At 49.0% G+C, this 18,893-nt stretch overlaps 1 pseudogene; it reads left to right on the top strand.

The window, feature by feature from the left end:
- Positions 1-5,908: 5,908 nt before the first annotated feature.
- On the top strand, positions 5,909-6,367 carry LOC120868609 (annotated as a pseudogene).
- Positions 6,368-18,893: the final 12,526 nt, after the last annotated feature.

Below are 18,893 nucleotides of genomic sequence, written 5' to 3'. Positions count from 1 at the left end.
GGAGGGGTGGGGGGAGGGGAGGAGACACATCTTTCCAAGTAGAACTGACTCTTAAAAAAAAAATTGAGCCCCAAGAAGGGTTTTGTGTAAGATTAGAGGGAAGAATGGAGCAGGCTGACCTGCAAAGCAGGAAGGAAAAGGATTGAAGTGAGTCCAGAGGGATCTGAAAGGACTGAGGGGGCGGGGAGGCCAGCTGGCCAGGGGAAGGGGTCAGTGGCAGAGGACTGAAGCTTCCTGTTTTCAGACTAATGGACACGGGTGGAGGGGGAGGAAGGAGAGGGTAGGAAGAAAGGAGAGAATAACTTGGAAGCATATATATGACCATGTGTAAAACAGATAACAAATGGGAATTTGCTATTTGAATCAAGGAACTCAAACCGGGGCTCTGTAACAACCTAGAGGGGTGGGAAGGGGTGGGAGGTGGGAGGGAGGTTAAAGAGGAAGGGGATACATATATACCTGTGGCTGACTCATACTGATGTATAGCGGAGGCCAACAGAATATTATGAAGCAATTTTCCTTCGGTTAAAAATGAATACGTTTTGGGGGAAGAAAGCTTCCTGTTCTAAGAAGGCAAACCACAAGGTCGGCAGGAAACAGTCACCACACATAGACCTTAGGAAAAAACTTGCATTTAGAACATAGAGAGTAGTTGCACAGCTTACTGGTAGGAAGGCAGACAACTCAATGAAAAAAAAATGGGCAAAAGACATGAGTAGACACTTCACAAAGGATATACAGATGGCTGACAAGCCCATGAAAAGACGCTCAGCATGACTACTCATCCAGGAAATGCAAAATAAAACCACAGCCAAATACCATGTAATACCCACAAGTATGGCTAAAATTAAGAACTTGCAATACCAAGTGTTGGCAGAAGGGAGAGCATCTGGAATTCTCATATTCTGCTGGCAGAAACTGAAAATTGAACAACCACTTGGGGAAATTCTGGAGTTCCTTTTAACATTAAACATATACCTACCCTGTGACCCAGCAAATCCACTCAGATCTTTCCCAGAGTGCAATTAAAACAAATATCCACAAAAGGACTTGTGGCTATATTTATATATACCACTCCCAAAAAGTCTTTGCAAGTGCCAAGGAGGAAAAACTTTTCTCTGCTTTCTTAGCTTTGTGACTGGGGCCTGTAAATTAAGCTGAAAAAGGCACAGTAGTAAGAGAAAAAGCAGAGCTTATTTATTCATCCATGTAAGAGTCCTCAATAACAAGAGTAGTCCTTAGAATCTGGGCCTTATCTACTTACCCACCTCACTTAGTAGGGGAAATGGAAGAGGAGGGAAAAGACCTCTATAGGAAGAATAAGCAGGTTTCTTTAGGAAAGACAAATGGGTTTTAGGAAAACAAACTGGCCAGTAGAACATTTGTGATGGTGTTTGTTCATGCAGGTCCTTCCATTTTCTTCATACACTGTGAAACTCTCCCAAGAGGGGCTTTTTGGAAGGTTTATTCTTGGTCTCTCTCCTGCCCCAAAGAGGAAATTTATGATGATCCTCATTTCTCAGAAATTTCTCCTTTTAGTCAGATAAAGGAAGCTCCAAGAAGACTTCTTTCTGCATCTGTTGAATCTCAAATATCTTCAGTATAAAATAATCTTATATCAACTCTGGGGCTCTGAGCGGGTCTCACACATGGATGCAGAAAAGTGATAACAGTGGTTATGCATTTGTAGAGCAGGAGCTGGAGGCAGGTAGAAACTGAGAGGCTGGGGACAGGAATAAAAGGAAAATATTTGGGGCACATTTAAAATTTCTTTTAAATTCTAGAAAGATATGAATGTGTTGCCCATTCAGAAAAATTTAAGGTCTAAGCATGTTTCTGATCCTTTTAAAGATAAGTTTCAACTCCCTATTTAAAAAAAGATGGATTTTTGCCTCATTAGCAAGGCCTAATAGGATCCAGCCCTGAGGGAGGTGCAAAGATTTTATCATCATTTGCTGCAACTTCTACTGGGAAAGGTTATAAGAATCAGGTCACCCTTTCCACTTTGCCGGGAAGGATACTTTCAGCAATGTGTTAGCTGTAAGTCCCAGGACTCTCCCTCATTGTCCCTCCTGGTCTCCAGGAGCACAAGGCCAGCTCGAGAGGACTCGGTGGGCTGGTAGTGGGTCTCCAAGAGCCAGCCGACAATGGAAACCATCCCCCTTCAAGCAGATGTCAGCTTATTCCTTGTGTTTTGCACACTAGTAAAAGGACAGGTGAAACTCTGACAAACAGTTGCATCTTGTCCTGACATTCTGACTCACTGCCCTTAAAAGAATCAAGGTACTGTCCAGCTCAGAGAGGGAACTGTTCTTGATCTGAAGAAGACCCCAAAATAAGAATGCAAGGTCAATCAAGGTTTTTCAGATATAGTTGATGACAGGGTCTTACATGCCCTGAAATTTTAAAATACAAACCAGATAGGAAAAGAAAGGATCAAGGTTCTGATTCTGGGGACACATCTCACTTCCAGAACATGCCAAGCACACTCCCATCCAGAGGGCATTGAGCCCCTCATCTCACAATCTTGTCACATTGCCCCTGCATTCCATCCTGAGCTCATTCTTTTAAATGCATCGCCCTCAAAATACATCTCAGATCACCTTAAATATATAAGTCCACCCAAGCAGTCTCTAAAACACATCCCTTTCATCATTTTAGTCCCTTCAGAGTCCATGTGCATGCATGCGTGTTAAGTTGCTTCACTTGTCTCCGACTCTTTGCAACCCCATGGACTGTAGCCTGGCTCTGTCTATGGGATTCTCCAGGCAAATACTGGAGTGCGTTGCCATGCTCTCCTCCAGGGGAACTTCCCCACCCAGGATTAAACCCAGTTCTCTTATGTCTCCTGCATTGGCAGGCAGGCAGGTTCTTTACCACTAGCGCCAACTTCAGAGTCCTTACCACCCTCAAATTCTTTCTTATTTGTTCACCACCTGTCTCCAAGAATGTCTCCAACAGTGCAGCTATAACTGGCTCCTTCTTCCCCTTCCCCAGTGTTTCCAGCAAGTGCCTAGCACATAGTAAGGGCTCAGTATGTGCTCAATGGACGAATAAATGAATAAAAGTTCAACTTGAGATGTCTGCAAAATATCAAAGGAGCAATGTCAAATGAGAACTGTCTAAGGTTTACTGTACAGTACAGAGAACTATATTCAATATCCTATGATAAACCATAATGGAAAGGAATATTAAAAAAAGGTGTATATGTGTATAACTGAAGCACTTTGCTGTACTGCAGAAATTAACACAACATTGTACAACTGTACTTCAACTAAAATTAATTAATTTTTATAAGTATAGTTATGTTGAAATAAAGTTTTCAAAAGCAAAAAAAATTTAATTTTAAAACACCAAGAGAACGAGCAAAAAAAAAAAAAAAAAGGAGAGCTGTTAAGTGTGGGCATCTTTAGAACAAATTCGTTCTTTAAATCTATATCAGTGAACCACCTGAAGAAAGACTTAAAGAAAGAAAGGGTCTGAGCTCCTAGGAACCCAGGCTTTTGAGGGTGAGTAGAGAAAGGGGAGAAAGTGAAGAAGAGCGAGAAGAGTCTGGCGCGGCAGAAGAAAAACCAGGAGAAGCCAGTGTTGTGGAGGCTGAGAGACAAGAGGGTTTGGAGAGGAAGGAGTGGCCGCCCGCGTGGAACGTGACTGCAGGGTGGGCAGCACGGAGGCGGTGAGGATCTGGGCGAGGCAGGTCCAGTGTGGTGATGGGCAGAAACCAGCCAGGAATAGACAGATGCATGAATGGGCCGGGGAGGAGTGAAAGCCCAAGTGTCAAAGACTCTGTGCGGAAGGTTGGCTGTGTCGATCGGTGGAAAAACTGGGTGTAGCTGGAGGCAGACGTGGATCCAGGGAAGATCCTCTTCTGCTTAATATTTTATTGTGAAAACTGTCAAACCTGCAAAAAGTTGAAAGAAGAGTATAACACACATCTTTTCACCCTTTACCTAAATTCATTATTTGTTAACATTCTGCCTCATTTACTACCCCTCCCCGTGACACACACACATAGTCATTTTGGGGTGCAGATACTCCTAAATAGTGACACACACACATAGTCATTTTGGGGTGCAGATACTCCTAAATACTGCAGTGTGCTTTTCCTAGGAACAAGACCATTCTCTTCCGTGAGCTCAATGCCACATCCCACTCAGAGAAACGGACCATTGAATCAATGATGTCATCCTGCGCACAGACCGTGTGGACATGCCCCCGCAACGGACACATTCTTTACACTTGCTTTCTTTTTTCCCATCCTGTAGCCAATCGGGGTTCACGCATTCCCTTTGGTTGTCACATCTCTGTTCTCTCCTTTAATCAGAAACAGTCCTTGGGTTTTTTTTTGTTTGTTTGTCTTTCATGGCACTGACACGCTTGAAGGGTCCGGGTCGATTGTCACGTAGCTCATCCCAAATACTGGGGACTTTGTCTGATTGTTTCCTCATGACTGGACTCAGGTTAAACATTTTTTGGCAGGATTACCACAGAGATGATGTGAGCTTCTCAAGGGAGATTTTAAAGATGGAAAAAAAAATACTCCTTGAATGATGTCAATGATTCAGTAGATCAGGGACGATGCCGGGGAGAGGCAGAAGTAGAGCAATGAAGGAGGTCATGATGTCTTTGAATTTGCTGGATGGGGGTGGGGGGGTGGTTGTGTCATGGGGTCCCAGAATGCAGAATGAATGAATCGATAGACACAAGCATTTGAGAAAATTCAACATCTATCTATAATTTTTAAAAAAACAAAAACTCTCAGAAAAATAGAAATAGAGAGGAACTGACTCAACTTAACCCTAACCCTGGCTGCTGAGCCAGCTAACAACTTCTGCACCCTCTTCAACTCTGAGGGCTTCTCTCCCTTTGCTGTTTCATGTGAGCTGGGATTCAGGAAGGAGCCAAGACTAATACCTTTGCTCAGCCTACCCTCAACTCAGAAGGCAGGAGCTAGAATTTTACTCTCTGTTTGAACCTAAAATCCAAATTCTCTCCTTGACTGGTGGCCCCCTCACACAAGGCTTGTTTATAACCAGCCAGCCAGTCTCCTCCTCCCAGCCTCTCAGGTTGCAACTGTGCCTTCTTTCTCACCAGTCTGCACCTGATTCTTACTGTTCATTTAATCACATCTCACTGCAGGGCAGAGTGGGTGGTTTATCCCTCTGTTAGGAGGTAGGGCAGAGTCTGGAAAATTCACTTTTAAGTGTAACCTGCCTGCCTTAGATCAACGTTGCCTCAGTTCAGTTCAGCTCAGTAGCTCAGTCACGTCCGACTCTTTGCAGCCCCAGGGACTGCAGCACGCCAGGCCTCCCTGTCCATCACCAACTCCCGGGGTTTACTCAAACTCATGTCCATTGAGTCAGTGATGCCATCCAACCATCTCATCCTCTGTTGTCCCCTTCTCCTCCTGCCCCCAATCCCTCCCAACATAAGGGTCTTTTCCAGTGAGTCAGTTCTTCACATCAGATGACCAAAGTATTGGAGTTTCAGCTTCAGCATCAGTCCTTCCAATGAATATTCAGGACTGATTTCCTTTAGGATGGACTGGTTGGATCTCCTTGCAGTCCAAGGGACTCTCAAGAGTCTTCTCCAACACCACAGTTCAGATGTCATATTTTTTACATTATGCAAGTAATATTTGGTTGTGTTCTCTTCATAAACATTAAGCCCTTATGAAAGATTCCCCCTTTACTCACCACTCCCAATACAGGCAGACCTTGGTGATACTGCAGGCTTGGGCCCAGACCACAGCAATAAAGCAGGTCACACAAATTCTTTTGGTTTCCCAGGCACATAAAGATGTTCACACTGTCTCTTAAGTGTGTGATAGCATTATGTCCAAAAGGCAATGTATATACCTTAATTATAAAGTACTTTCCTTTTCACTCAGGCCTGTGATACCGGCAGGATGGGCAAGTGTCACAGTCTTCATACTGCCAGGAAGCTCCATAGCCACTGACCAGTCGAGAAGTGGCATGATAAACAGTACAGAAAGCCCATGCGGGCACAGCACTGAAGTCCAACCCTTTTGGAGGCACTTCTCATGCCAAGGGAATTGTGCTTGAAAAGCAGGGGTTGAAACCAAACAGCCAGATTCTGTCATCAGGAAGTGTGCCAGGGTTCAGCTAATCAAGAATGGTAAAAAAAAAAAGATCACAGCTTTTGTACTCAATGATGGTGGCTTAAATTTTATTGAGGAAAATGATGAAGTTCTGGTTGTTGGCTTTGGTCACAAAGGTCATGCTATTGGCGACATTCCTGGAGTCCACTTTAAGGTTATCAAAGTAGCCATGTATCTGTTTTGACCTTATACAAAGGTAAGAAGGAAAGACCAAGCTCATACATTCTGATGATGAATGCACAATAGTAATAAATTTTCATATGCCAAAAAAAGTACTTTCCTTCCCACAAGCCATGTGGTGCAGCCTCCCCAAAAAAGTTCTTTCTTGATAATAAACAATAACCATCATCTGAGCCTTCAAGGAGTTCATAATCTTTTGCAGTACTAACACTGAAGATCACCACTCACAGATCACCATCACAAACATGATAATAATGAAAAATTCTGAAATATTGCAAGAATTACCCGAATGTGACACAGAGACACGAAGTGAGCAAATGCTGCTGAGAAAGTGGCACCAATAGACATGTTCAACATGGGGTTGGCACAAACGTCGAATTTGTAAAAAAAAAAAACAAAAAACAAGCAATGCCTGCAAAGCACAATAAAGTGACGTGCAACCAAGCAAGGTGTCTGTACCAGACAGATGTGTCTCCAGTCCCGTTCTTATACATTTTCACATGTATTCACAAGCCCATAGGAAACATAAGGTGTTGTTTTATTGTGGGTTGTTTGCTTTTTTTTTTTCTTTTTCTTTTTTTTTTTTTACATTTAACACATAAGAACACTGTATCTTTTCAGTTCTGAGTCTCAGCCACTTTTTTATGTTAGGTCTTATAAATTTCTCACCTTTATTTTTTTTACCCTTACCTGGATTTTATACAGTGCACATAACATGTTTATATAGTCATTCTTTTATTAATAAATATTTAGGTTCTTTCCTGTTTGTTTTGCAAGCAGCACAGCTGAGCATCACAGCACAGGGTCTGTGGTCTTGTACCCCGGGGTGGGGGTAAATACTGAGAAACTTTTATAGCAATTTGGTAGAGTGATGCTATGTCAAATCTCACAATAAAAATCATCACCATCACAAACATGATAATAATGAAAAATTCTGAAATATTGCAAGAATTACCCAAATGTGACACAGAGACACGAGGTGAGCAAATGCTGCTGAGAAAGTGGCACCAATAGACATGTTCAACATGGGGTATTGTATTTTGTAAGCCTTTGTGTTTTAAAAACTTTACTCCTCTAGCAATTCATTTCTACTGTAAGAGTAAAAATGTATTAGTTTGTGACAGGTTGGAAATAAAGGCTGGAGCTTGCTCAGGATCACGGAGAAGTAGTGCTTTTGTGACCAGCCTCACACACCCATGATGTCACGCTTCTGCAGATTCAAAGAAGTGATTCTCTTGGTTATAGGATGTGGACATTTTTGTATTATAATAGACCGTGTCAACTTGCCCCTCAAAGGGGCTAAGACAGCCTCCCCCGACCTCCACACACACACACACACCAATCACTAGTATTTTCTTTTCTTTTGGGCATCCTGAGCAGAATCTTAGTTTCCCCACCAGGGATGAAACCTGGGCCCTTGGCAGTAAAAGCACAGAGTCCTAACCACTGGACTACCAGAGAATTCCCACAGTTGAACTTTTAACTCACATGTTCCCGAAAACCAGGAAGGTAGAACTTCTTTTTATATGTTCATTGTCTCTTTCCGTTTCTCGGAGCCCAGGAAGTCAGCCAGGCCCTGGACTGTGACAACCCTTTTTTCACTTCGTCTGCTTTGAACTCCTAGGTGGTCCCAGGAGGTGGGCCAGACCAGGATGATTCCCTCTTTGTGCAAGGAGGCAGGGCTGCACCCGGGGCCCACAATGAACCACAGACAGCTGACAGCAGAGCCCAGATCTCCCAGCCCAGAATTCTCACTCCAGACCCAGAAGGAAAGCCCAGGCCCAGGAGCTCAGCAGAACAGTCTGGGAATGCAGGTCAGGCTGTGAGGAGTCAGAATAAGAAGCCAGAACTAACTCTAACCCTAAGCTCTGTCTCCCTTCCCCACGCCCTGCCAGGGATCACCACCCTTTAGAAAGCCCTTGCCTTTGAATCCTTGCAACAAGGTCGACTTCTGAGGGAACCCAAACTAAGGACCTTCCCAACTCTCTCAGGAGTTGGTAAGATCAGGTGAAGCTTGTAAACAAAGGTTAAGGTTAACCTCATGACCTCTCGGCACGCCCCCATGTGCCACACAAACGGAGCTTCTAGTCAGTGTGACTCCGGTGTCCTCCAGCTTTCAGACCCCAGAGAGCTCCCTGGGGGGACTCCAAGATAGAAGGGACAGGAACTGTAAAAGGCAGTCATTTTGGAGCTGATTTGGACTCTTCCTGGTTGAACAGCTCCCCATACAGAAATCACAACTTCCAACTCCACGTGGCAGGGATTCATTCAAATACACAGTTCTGCCAACACATCAGTCAACTAAGGAATATGTTTTACGTACAGTCTAGCCCATAATGGATATCAAACAGAAGGTGTGACCTTGCCCTCAAAGGCCCACAGAACCCAAGCAGAATATCTAACGATTAGCCAAGTGAGAAGGAAGGGCAGCAAAATCCCGGGAAACCATAAGGAGCCAGAAAACATGGGGGCTGGTCCACAGGACTCAGGAGTCCTGATGGCGCTCCTAGCAGCCAGGGTTGCAGGACTGGGAATAAAGTAAAAAATGACTGTATAGATTATCAGTCACAGAATAGAAGATCCCTAAGTCCACCTTGATAGAAATAGCTACCTGATTAAATAAGTCCATGGAGCAGAAGGGACAGCTCTTTTTTGCTGTGGAAATCTGATCAATACAATCTGATCAATACACAGAGAGCAGGTGAGGAGGGAGGGAAAAACAGAGCAATGTTGAAGACAAGATCTGCTGGCTGATGGAGGCTAGAACTGTGGAAAGTTTGAGGAGAAAAGGCACCTGAACAGCCTCCAGGAATCTCTCCTGAGGTGTCTGTTCATGGGGCAGGGGTGAGAAGTGACTATGACCTCGCAGAGGGAAAGCCCCTTGGGACCACTTGACCAGAGAGCCCAGTGTGTGCACACGTGTGTGAGTTCAGTCGTGTCCAGCTTTTTGTGACCCCATGGACTGTAGCCCACCAGGCTCCTCTGTCCATGGGATTCTCCAGGCAAGAATAGCGGACTGGTTAGCCACTCCCTCCTCCAGGGGATCTTCCAGACGCAGGGGATCGGACCCTCATTTCCCTGCATCTCCTTTACTGGCAGGCAGGTTCTTTAACCAGCTGAGCCACTGGGGAAGCCGAGAGCCAGGCATCGTCGCACAAGTCAACACCATGGCCCTGTGGCCCGGGATCCCAGGCTCCATGTCTGCGGTGCCCTGGCCAGGCGCAGGTCCTCCACCCAGCTGTGAGGACCCCACCAAGCCTGGGCTGAGAGGCCTTTGGCCAGGTGACCGGTCAACACTCCTCACGGGTATTCAGGTCCCGACAGACAAGGAACAGCTTGGGAACCTTTGCCAAGGGCAACATAGCAGAGACATAGTACAAGCAGATGCATGTGCGGGGCACTGGATGTGTTCCTGGAGCCAAGAAGGACTTTAGTGGAAAAGCTGGCAAGGTTCACGCAGGGTCTCAGCTTGGACTCAGGGTGTTAGTGTCAGTTAAACTTTGACTTGACCACTGGGCTACGTGTTTGTAAGTTTGGGGAGGCTGGTAGAGGAGGATGGGAAGCTTTCTGTACTGTCCTCACAACTTTACTACCAGTACTTCTTGAAATGTAGTTTAAAATGAAAAGTGTTTTAAGAAGCAGCAAATGTCCAGTTTGCCATCAAAGTCCATCTTAGGAAAGGAACAATTGCCACACCTGTGTTGATGTGAGCGATGCTCAAAACTAGGGCGAGGGACCTCAAAATATTCTGCTGTGTATGGGAAGGAGGTAAGAGCCAAGGTCCCTAGGTTCCAAGGAGACAAAAACTACAAGATCCCATCTGAACAGGATGACAGAGGATGAGATGGTTGGATGGCATCACTGACTCAAAGGACATGAGTTTGAGCAAGCTCCAGGAGATGGTAAAGGAAAGGGAAGTCTGGTGTGCTGCAGTCCATGGGGTTGCAAAGAGTCAGACACGACTGAACAACACCAATATGAATAAATTTGGCAGAAAAAAATGTTCAGTGGCCTGTCCGAGGGCCAGTCACACACTAATCAATAGCGTTTTGCAACTCTGGGGTCCCAGCTGGGGCTTCCCGGGCTTGTGTGCCGCACCCACCCAGGCCAGGAGCTGGTTTCCTAGAAAACCACATGCAAATCTGTTTCAAGAGCACATCCTGTCCCCACAGCCTCCATGTGGCTTGTTCAAGCTGGGATCAGGAGCCCTGCTGCAGCCAGGAGCATTTGGGGGACATTTGGGGGAAATGTGCTTGGGACCAGACTCGACGTGTGGGGGGCCAGACGACCCGTTCAATGTGAAGTGACCTGGGAGAGCTGTGCTGGGCCCAGCAGACGCGGGGCTGTCCGAGGAGCCTGTTTGCAGAGAGGAGGGAGCCCCCAGGGCTGCCACGTCTGCTCAGCCCTTTAAGCAAATACTGGGCTGTTTGCAGCCAGGGGAGAAACAAACATTGACGGAGTGAGGAGCAGCACAAGGCCAGGAGGCTGAGGCCACAGAGGGAGCCTGGCTGAAGAAGAGTCCTTGGAAGGAGCCCCCAGATCCCCAGGCCACACAGCTCCCCTCTGCAGGGCCCTAGAGAGAGGCCTTTACACATGTTGCCCTCAAGGCTTTTTGGCTGAGATGCTGCTGGGGCACTTGGGATCAGTGGCCAGGATGGGAGCCACGCCAGGGGCTCGGTCGGTGGGCAGTGTCTGGCAAAGGCGTAGCACCAAAGGGCTGCCCGTGGTCTATGACGAGCGCCAGGTCTGGAAGATCCTAGGTGAATCTGATCCTAATGCAGCGGGTGCTTCATGGGTCCCGGGGGCATCCTCGGGGGGCAAGGAGTTTCTTGATATGCCCGTAGGATATGCGCGCAGGGCTGTCATCAGAGGCCCCCTAAGGGCTCTGGGTATAAATGTACTTTCCTCCCCTGAGCCCTCCCACCCCCATACCCCTCCATTCACCCAGAGATGGAGCCTTGGACTGTGCATTTTTTAGCACCTTTCTTGGTGATTCTAAGCCTGTTCAGGTGTGAGTACCATTAGACACGTTTCACAGAAGAGTAAGTCGAGACCCACAGCGGGAAGTGGGTGTTGGAGGAGGGCAGCTAGGGAGGGTGGAGGGGCCAGGCGTCCTCCTCACCTCTCCCAGCCCCCAGGAGCAGGGAGCTTGCTTCCACCACTTTGGCCAGAAATGCCTTTCCCTCCCTCTGACCAGGGGGTCTCATCCCTGCCTATAGGACCCCCACCTCCAGCCCAGGAAGGAAGCCCTGGGGGTAGGGTGTCAGCAGGGGAGGGGGAAGTCACACTTGTGCAGAAGGAAAGCCTGCAAGACAATTGGGTGTCTCACCTCTATGTCCTGCCACTCAGTGACTTCATTAACTTTTCTGTAGTTTCTCCCTTAGCATGTAATTTGGGGGAAATTAAACAATTTAAGACATTTGGGGGACAAGAAGAACTTTTCATGAAAAAAGCACAAACTGTGGCATTAAACCAGGCTCAGTTGGAGTCTCCGTGGCCATGTGGGCTTGGGTGGGTCATTCTGAGCCCTGGCTGCTCACTTGCAACACGGGATTGTAGGAACTTGCAAATGTGGCCTTGATGTTTGCAGCATCTCCATCAAAAAGCTGGGTCAAATAGCCTTCCCCTTGAATCTTATAAGTTAACAAAATACGTCAGAAGTGACAGTGCTGGGAGGGTGAGATGAATTGGGAGATTGGGATTAACATATACTTAATTATATTAATACTGTGTATTAATATAAAATAGATAATTAACGAGAACCTACTGTATAGCACAGGGAACTCTGCTCTATGGTTACCTAAATGGGGAGGAAACCCAAAAGGGAGGGGATATATGTATATGTATGACTGACTTACTTTGTTGAACAGTAGAAACTAACACCACGTTGTAAAAGCAATTATACTCCAATAGAAATTAATTTAAAAATGGAGTGACAGGGCCGGTTCCAAGCCCAGACTCACTTTCCTGGAAGCTTGTCCAGAGGCCATGAACATATGCTGGGTGAGGCTTGCTGAGGGTCAGGACTCCACAGAGCCGAGACCACCCTTCCCAGGCCCAGTCATTCTAACCCCCAGCCCCCGCCAGCCTGGCAGCCAACCTTGGCTGGTGGAGTAAGCCCAGGTACCAGAAATACTGCCTGGCTGGGCCTAGCCATTAAAAATCAAGAGCTGTTATTTTAAGCTACTAGGTGCTGGAGTGGTTGTTACACAGCACTAGCTAACAGATACAGATTCTAAAAATGCCCCACTGGACAACCATCGTCCTTGCTCTTCCTTTTTTTAAAATTTACTTATTTTTTAACTGAAGGATAATTGCTTTACAGAATTTTGCTGATTTCTGCCGAACATCAACAGGAATCAGCCATGGGTATGTCCCCTCCCTCTTGAATATCCTTGCTCTTTCTTTCCTTTTTCCTCCACCTGGACTCTCTTCCCAAACACCCACGGGCCTTTCTCATCACCTTCAGGCCTCTGATGAGTGAAGCTACCCTTGGCAATTTCATGTAAAATAATGGCTCCAGCCCTGCTCACCCTCCCAGACATGTGTCTCAGCAAAGCAGCATCGCAACACCTCTATGAACCTGCTCGTTTGTTTACTGTTGCTCTTGCCCCCACACTCACAGCAGAATAAAGTCCAGGAGGGCAAGGATGATATGTGTTTCATCCCCTGCTGTCCCTTGCGCCCAGCACGTGGTTCAGGCTGTTGGCAGACTGAGTGATGAGTTCTCCTCATGTTCCTGTGACTCTTATGCATCAGGTTATAGACCACCCTGGGTAGTCATTCTGGGCATCCCCCCCTCAGCCTGCCTCACTCCAGACACTCACTGCCCTGGTCTTTGCCTCTGAACACTGATGCTTTTAGAGTGTGAATGGGTCTCCACGTCGCCTAGTGGTCCCCTTTCCCTCCATCCACCACTGGGGACGCTTTCACCCCTGGGGACACTTCCACTCTTACTTTTCAGATGGGAAATCAGGGGCTGAGTGACTTGTCCAAGGAGATGGGGGTAATTGGAGGCACGTTTTGTCCAGTGCTCAGTCAGAGGCGCCTCCTGATTCCTGGACTCAGGCCCCACAGGACCCCCAGCCAGGAGACCCCAGCAGAACCCTCAAGGTTGCGCCTGACTTGCCCTCCTTGCAGTAGAAGCTCTGGCATCCCTGGCGCCTCAAGATGCTGACCTCAGCTCAGACTTGTTTAGTGTGAAGCCTACAGCGGGGCTCTTGGACCTTGGCCTTGGGGCCCCTCTGCACTGAGACCTTCAGAGACTAAGGGAGAGGGGCAAGGAGGGGGTGCCCTGCCACCTCCGGGCAGCTGCCTCCTGCCCCTCAGCCTCCCTCTCGCCCCTGTGGGCCCCTTGAAGTAGATACTGGTCATTCAGGAGCGCTTGCGTCCTTGGTCCTGTCTGACTCTGCGACCCCACAGGTTGTAGCCCGCCAGACTCCTCTGTAACTGGGGAGGAAAACCACCAAGTGTGAGTCTCTGGAGCTCCTGAGAGCGCTCTGTTTGCTGGGGTTCAGGCTCTTCACACGATCAGGGCGGAGGGTGTGGCTCGGGAGGCCTGGCAGGGGGTGCAGAGGTGAGGGGGCCGGGGTCTGGGCCTGTGGACCCCCACCTCCAACCCACCCACTGTGGCCAAGGACCCCCAGCTCCTGCCCCTTTCTGGGTGGGTCCCTCCCTGGGGGAGCAGCTGGGCCCCGGGACAGAGGGCGCACTGTGTGTGCAGGGGCAGCAGTGGGTGGCCTTGGTGGTTGGTGTGGATCCCAGGGCACCTGCAGTGCCTGGGGAAACAGAGACCAAAGAGTGCCTCCCAGGGCGTGGGGTGTCCACAGAGCAGGGCCAGGGAGCGGAGGGCTCATGCGGTGGACTCGCCTCCTTTGGGGGAAATGCTGGGTTGCCTCTTCCCCACCCCCAGCCAAGGGGCTTCACCTGCTAAACGGCCCCTGTGGGTATGCAGCTCTATAGTCTAGGGCCGGGGTCTAGGGGCTGCAGGGGCTGCCTGCCTGGCCAGAGAAAAGTCACCACCTGTCAATCTCTGACTGCCCTCTGGACGCCTGATAGGAACCCAGGCAGAGTTGGAATTCCTAGAATTAGCCCCCAGTAAATGGCTTCCCAGATGGTATTTTTGTTATTGTTTAGTTGCTAAGTCACGTTTGACTCTTTGCAACCCCATGGACTGCAGCACGCCAGGCTTCCTTGTCCTTCACTATCTCGCACTCAATGAGGAGATGTAAGACATTCGATCCCTGGGTCAGGAAGATCCCCTGGAGAAGGGAATGGCTTTCCACTCCAGTATTCTTGCCTGGAGAATCCCATGGACAGAGGAGCCTGGCGGGCTACAGTCCATGGGGCTGCAGAGAGTTGGACACAATTGAGCGTCTGAGCACCTGTTATTAAATGGCTCCAAACCAGTGGAACAAACAGCCCTAAATGGGAGTCTGCTGTGTGCATGGCCCTTAACCAAGAGCCAGTGGGGACAAATAAGGGGACAACGTCACTTTCAAGAAGCACCTACTATGCACTGAGTACTGTGCTTCCAAAGCCTTTGCCTCGACCACCTCCCTCAGTCTTCACAGCTCGTCCAACTAGTTGGGACTATTACCCAGGACAAGACTGATGTTCCAACGCCCCTTAGGTATACACAGGGGGCCCCAAACCTCTCCATCTTGGCCCTCCTGTTGTGCTCAGAGCAACCCCCCAACCACTAGAGCACCGTGCTCCCCCCCCCCCCAACCCTGCCCTTGTCCCCATGCAAAAGTGCAGAGGTGTGAGCTTTGGGAGTGGCTGGAGGGAGGCAGAAGCAAACCAACTGGGTGATGAGAAAGCATCAGAGTCCTCACCCCCAGGAGACACAGACCAGTCAGAGGAACGAGCCTGGGAAGAAAATGAGCAGGAGAATTAAACCCCAACATGAGGCAGGGATGCAGGAGAGGGAACCACCCAGAGCCAGATGCTGGGCATCCGACTGCCATGCCCCTGCTCTCTTTACAGTCCTATGACGATTCTACAAAGCGTCTGGAAAAGCACCTAGAACAGCACTAGGTGGACCACTAACTCCTGCTCTACTCCAGAGAGCTTGCTAACAGGTTCTCCCTCCCCTTGCAGGACTCCGCACACAGCTGCAGACCACCGCCCGCTCCCCCACCTCCCCGAGAAGTCAGCCAGCTGGAAAAAGCAGCCCCTTCATTAAGGCAAGGAGGGGACTCCCACTGCAGCCCCCAGGTCCTGGGAAACTGCTGAGGAGACAAAATAAAATTAGAGGGAAGGGCAGTGAGCAGCTCATAGGGCAGGAGTGGGCGGTTCAGAGTCTCTCATCAGGCTGATTAGATGTGGTCCCAGCCCAGGCCCTGGGGAGACGTAACCCACCTCCTAAGGGGTTGAGGGCTTCCTTGCAAAACCCAAGGGGGCCCAGCCACAGCCTTCTGGACAGAGCTTGGCTTCTCACTCTAGGACCAAGTGTTCCCACAGGCACCCTCTGACCTGTGTGTCCAGCTTAGATTCATGTTCCTCATCTGTAAAATTGGTCTAATGGCTCATGGTAATGACTGGATTCACCTAAACAAGGGGCTCTGATCCTCCCTCTACATTAGAACCAGGAGTGAGTGCTGTCCACTAACCCCCTACACTGGAATCAGAAACTTGGGGGTCGACCCAGGCATCAGCAATTTTAACACATTTTGTTCTTATTTTTTTTTGGGGGGGGTTAGGTCATGTAGATCTAGGAGTCTAAGCCTGGACACCAGGGGAGCCCCCGGGCTTCAGCATTTTAAGTCTCCCACAGTAGCTCTGAACCAGCTACCACCCCTCTGGACCACACTGAACCTTCCCATCCATCATACAGAAAGTCCCATTGGTCACCGTGGGTCTGGAGATACCTTCATTCACCTGCCTGGCTCCCAGGCTGGGAGGGCTTCAAAGCTGGGCTTAGCTGGCCCCTCCTGCACGTGGCTTGGCTTCTCCCAGCATTCCAGCTGGAGAGACAGATAGACAGACACTGGGAGAGACCAGACGGAGCAGAAAGCAAGGCTTCCTCCTGTCCCTATGGGAAGGTTCCATCCACAGCCACCCACAGTGCTGCTCTGTCCCATCCCATGGATTACAAGCATGTCACCAAAGCCAGCCTGGGTTCCAGGGGAGGGAGACCAGACTCCTGGGGCGGGTGGTCCCATTATAGAAGCACACATGGGGTATGGACGCCTTGGGAGCAAACCTCCTCAGGGCACCGTCTGAAAATCAGGTTGGGGCTTTGCAGTTGAGGACTGGGCCTTTATCTCGCATCAGAAGGGTCTTTTGCAGACAAAGGTCATAATCAGACGTGGCAAGTAAACTTGGGAGACAAAATAAAATTAGAGGGAAGGGCAGTGAGCAGGGGCTTCCTGACAACCCTGACCCCTGCCACCCTCCTCAGCTTGCCCACACTGGCCTGTCTGGGGCCGACTCTGTCCCAGCCCCGCTCTGGGACAAGCGCTCTGCAGACAGTGGACAGGTCCAGAGGATTGAAGACACAAACAAGAAACACTTGTGCAGCAAGCCCCACAGACTTCACAGCAGTTTCCTTCTGGAAAAATCTGACTTGCCACTTTCTGGGCCAGGGCAGCTTCCCGGAACAAATGGACTTCATCCATCACCTGCCTGTGGGTGTTCAGTGGCTGTTTCCTCTGGTCCTCAGGAGCCTCTTCCTGGGTTCTTCCTCCCACTCTTGCCCTTAAGTCCATGCCTGGCCACTTGCCTGCTAAAGAGACTGAAAAGGTTGATGATACAATCAACTGCCCAGAGCAGAGATGAGTGACTCATCCCCGAGTGACTCGCTCAGCTGTCTGCAGGCACCTCCCTTCCCTGGCAGGCCAGGCCTGCGGGGAGCTGAGCATTCCATCACTAGGCCAGGAATTAGCATATTAGGTCTGAATCTGGGAAAAACTGGCCCTAGCCTAAACCTAGCAGGGCTTTAACTTGCTGCTCTGGAATCTCACCTGGTCTCAGAACAGGGAGGAGTCCCCTCCCGTGACTCTGCAGTGTGTTGTTGTCATTGACTCTTTGTGACCCCAGGGACTGCAGCTCGCCAGGTTTCAGACACATCATTCCCACCCGTCTTCAAACTCTACCAAAATGACAAGTCTGCGACAGCCTTTCCTGACCCCCTCAAAACCTCCACCCCTTTGACTGATGCTAAAAACCCTCGTTAGGCTGAGGGTGCACCACATGAATTAATGCAAGAGCTGAAAGGCAGGTGTAGGATGAGTGGCTGTAGGCTGGGATCACGGGCTCTCTTTTCCCAAGATTACAGGTCTCACGATTTAACAAGCTTTAAAAAGAGGTTTTGTAAAGCATGAAAGACCCAGTTAAAATTAAAATCCTCCTAAAATGGCTATGCTAAAACTTTGTGTCTAAGTGAAGCCTTCACAGGATGGGGAGGAAGGCTGCTGGAACAGGGGTAGGGCTGTGTGAGGCCCACCCTCACCTCCTCACTTGCCTGCAGGGGGTCTTGTCAGTCTGGTGGGACTGACAGTCCAGACAAAAAGATGCACAAGTGTTCAGGCTTCTGGACTCCAAGGCTCAAGAGGCAAAGCCCTGGATCATTTTCTGTAAAATACCAACAACCACATGCATAGATAGAGGGGAAATCAGAAACATTCAGTAACTGACTTTCATGGGATGCAGTATGATTGAGGATTTCTCCTTCCTAGTTTATAGCTTGAATTCCTTTCTAGTAGTCAGAAGTAAAGATTATAAACAGAAAGTGAACACCTTTTGAATGGCAACAAGGAATCACTTGACTCTGTCCGTGCTGAGGGGTTTCGGGGTGGGAGCCTGTCCTCTCGGCACCCAGTTCTCCTGGCCCCTGGGGAAGAGCCCAGGTTTGCAGAAGGCAGTAATGGCTTCAGACAGACATGGGGTAAGAGGCGATAGGACTAGAAATGCCCCCACCCACCCAGAACCCCACAGAGCTTCACGACCAGCGAGATGTTAGTGCAGAAGGTAAACACAACACACTACCGTGAGGGGCACCTAGTTTAAAGCTCTGCTGCACTACAGACCTGGCTGGCTCAGAAGGGGAGCCCCTTGAGCCACTAAGCATGACCAGAACTTGGTCCCCAGCATCCTGGCCACCTTTACCACACCCAGCAATGGCTATCCAAACTAAGTGCCCCTCGTTGAGCCCTGAGGCAAGGTGGGCCGGCAGCCACAACTCCTAGGTCCAGGTGCAACCCCAGACACACCTGAGTGTTGGTTACCGGGACACCAGGTGAGCAGGATGGAGACACAGTTAGGAACCCAGACTGTTTAAATCAACAAGAGCAGGAACGACTTGTGTCCAGGCCTGCTGAGTAAATTTTAGCGGCTTAACTGGCTGGGAAGGCAAGACTTCAACATCAGTTTAACATTTGTTCAAAACCAATGTCTTACAACCCCCACACCAGTTACAACTGATTAAGACTGCTAAAAGCAGTGGGGTGGGTAAACTTTTTTACAGTCTCCAAGTATATCTTTCAAAAACTTCAGAGGTGGAAATCTGGCGACCACCACCTCAAGGCTCAGTGACGGATGATGGGGCAGACGGACCCTTATGAACATGCCAGTCCCCTGAATGTGAGGA

Source organism: Oryx dammah, unplaced genomic scaffold (assembly GCF_014754425.2).
Source record: "Oryx dammah isolate SB20612 unplaced genomic scaffold, SCBI_Odam_1.1 HiC_scaffold_10, whole genome shotgun sequence".
In the NCBI taxonomy this organism is placed as follows: domain Eukaryota; kingdom Metazoa; phylum Chordata; class Mammalia; order Artiodactyla; family Bovidae; genus Oryx; species Oryx dammah.
This window is presented reverse-complemented; position numbering and strand designations above follow the sequence as displayed.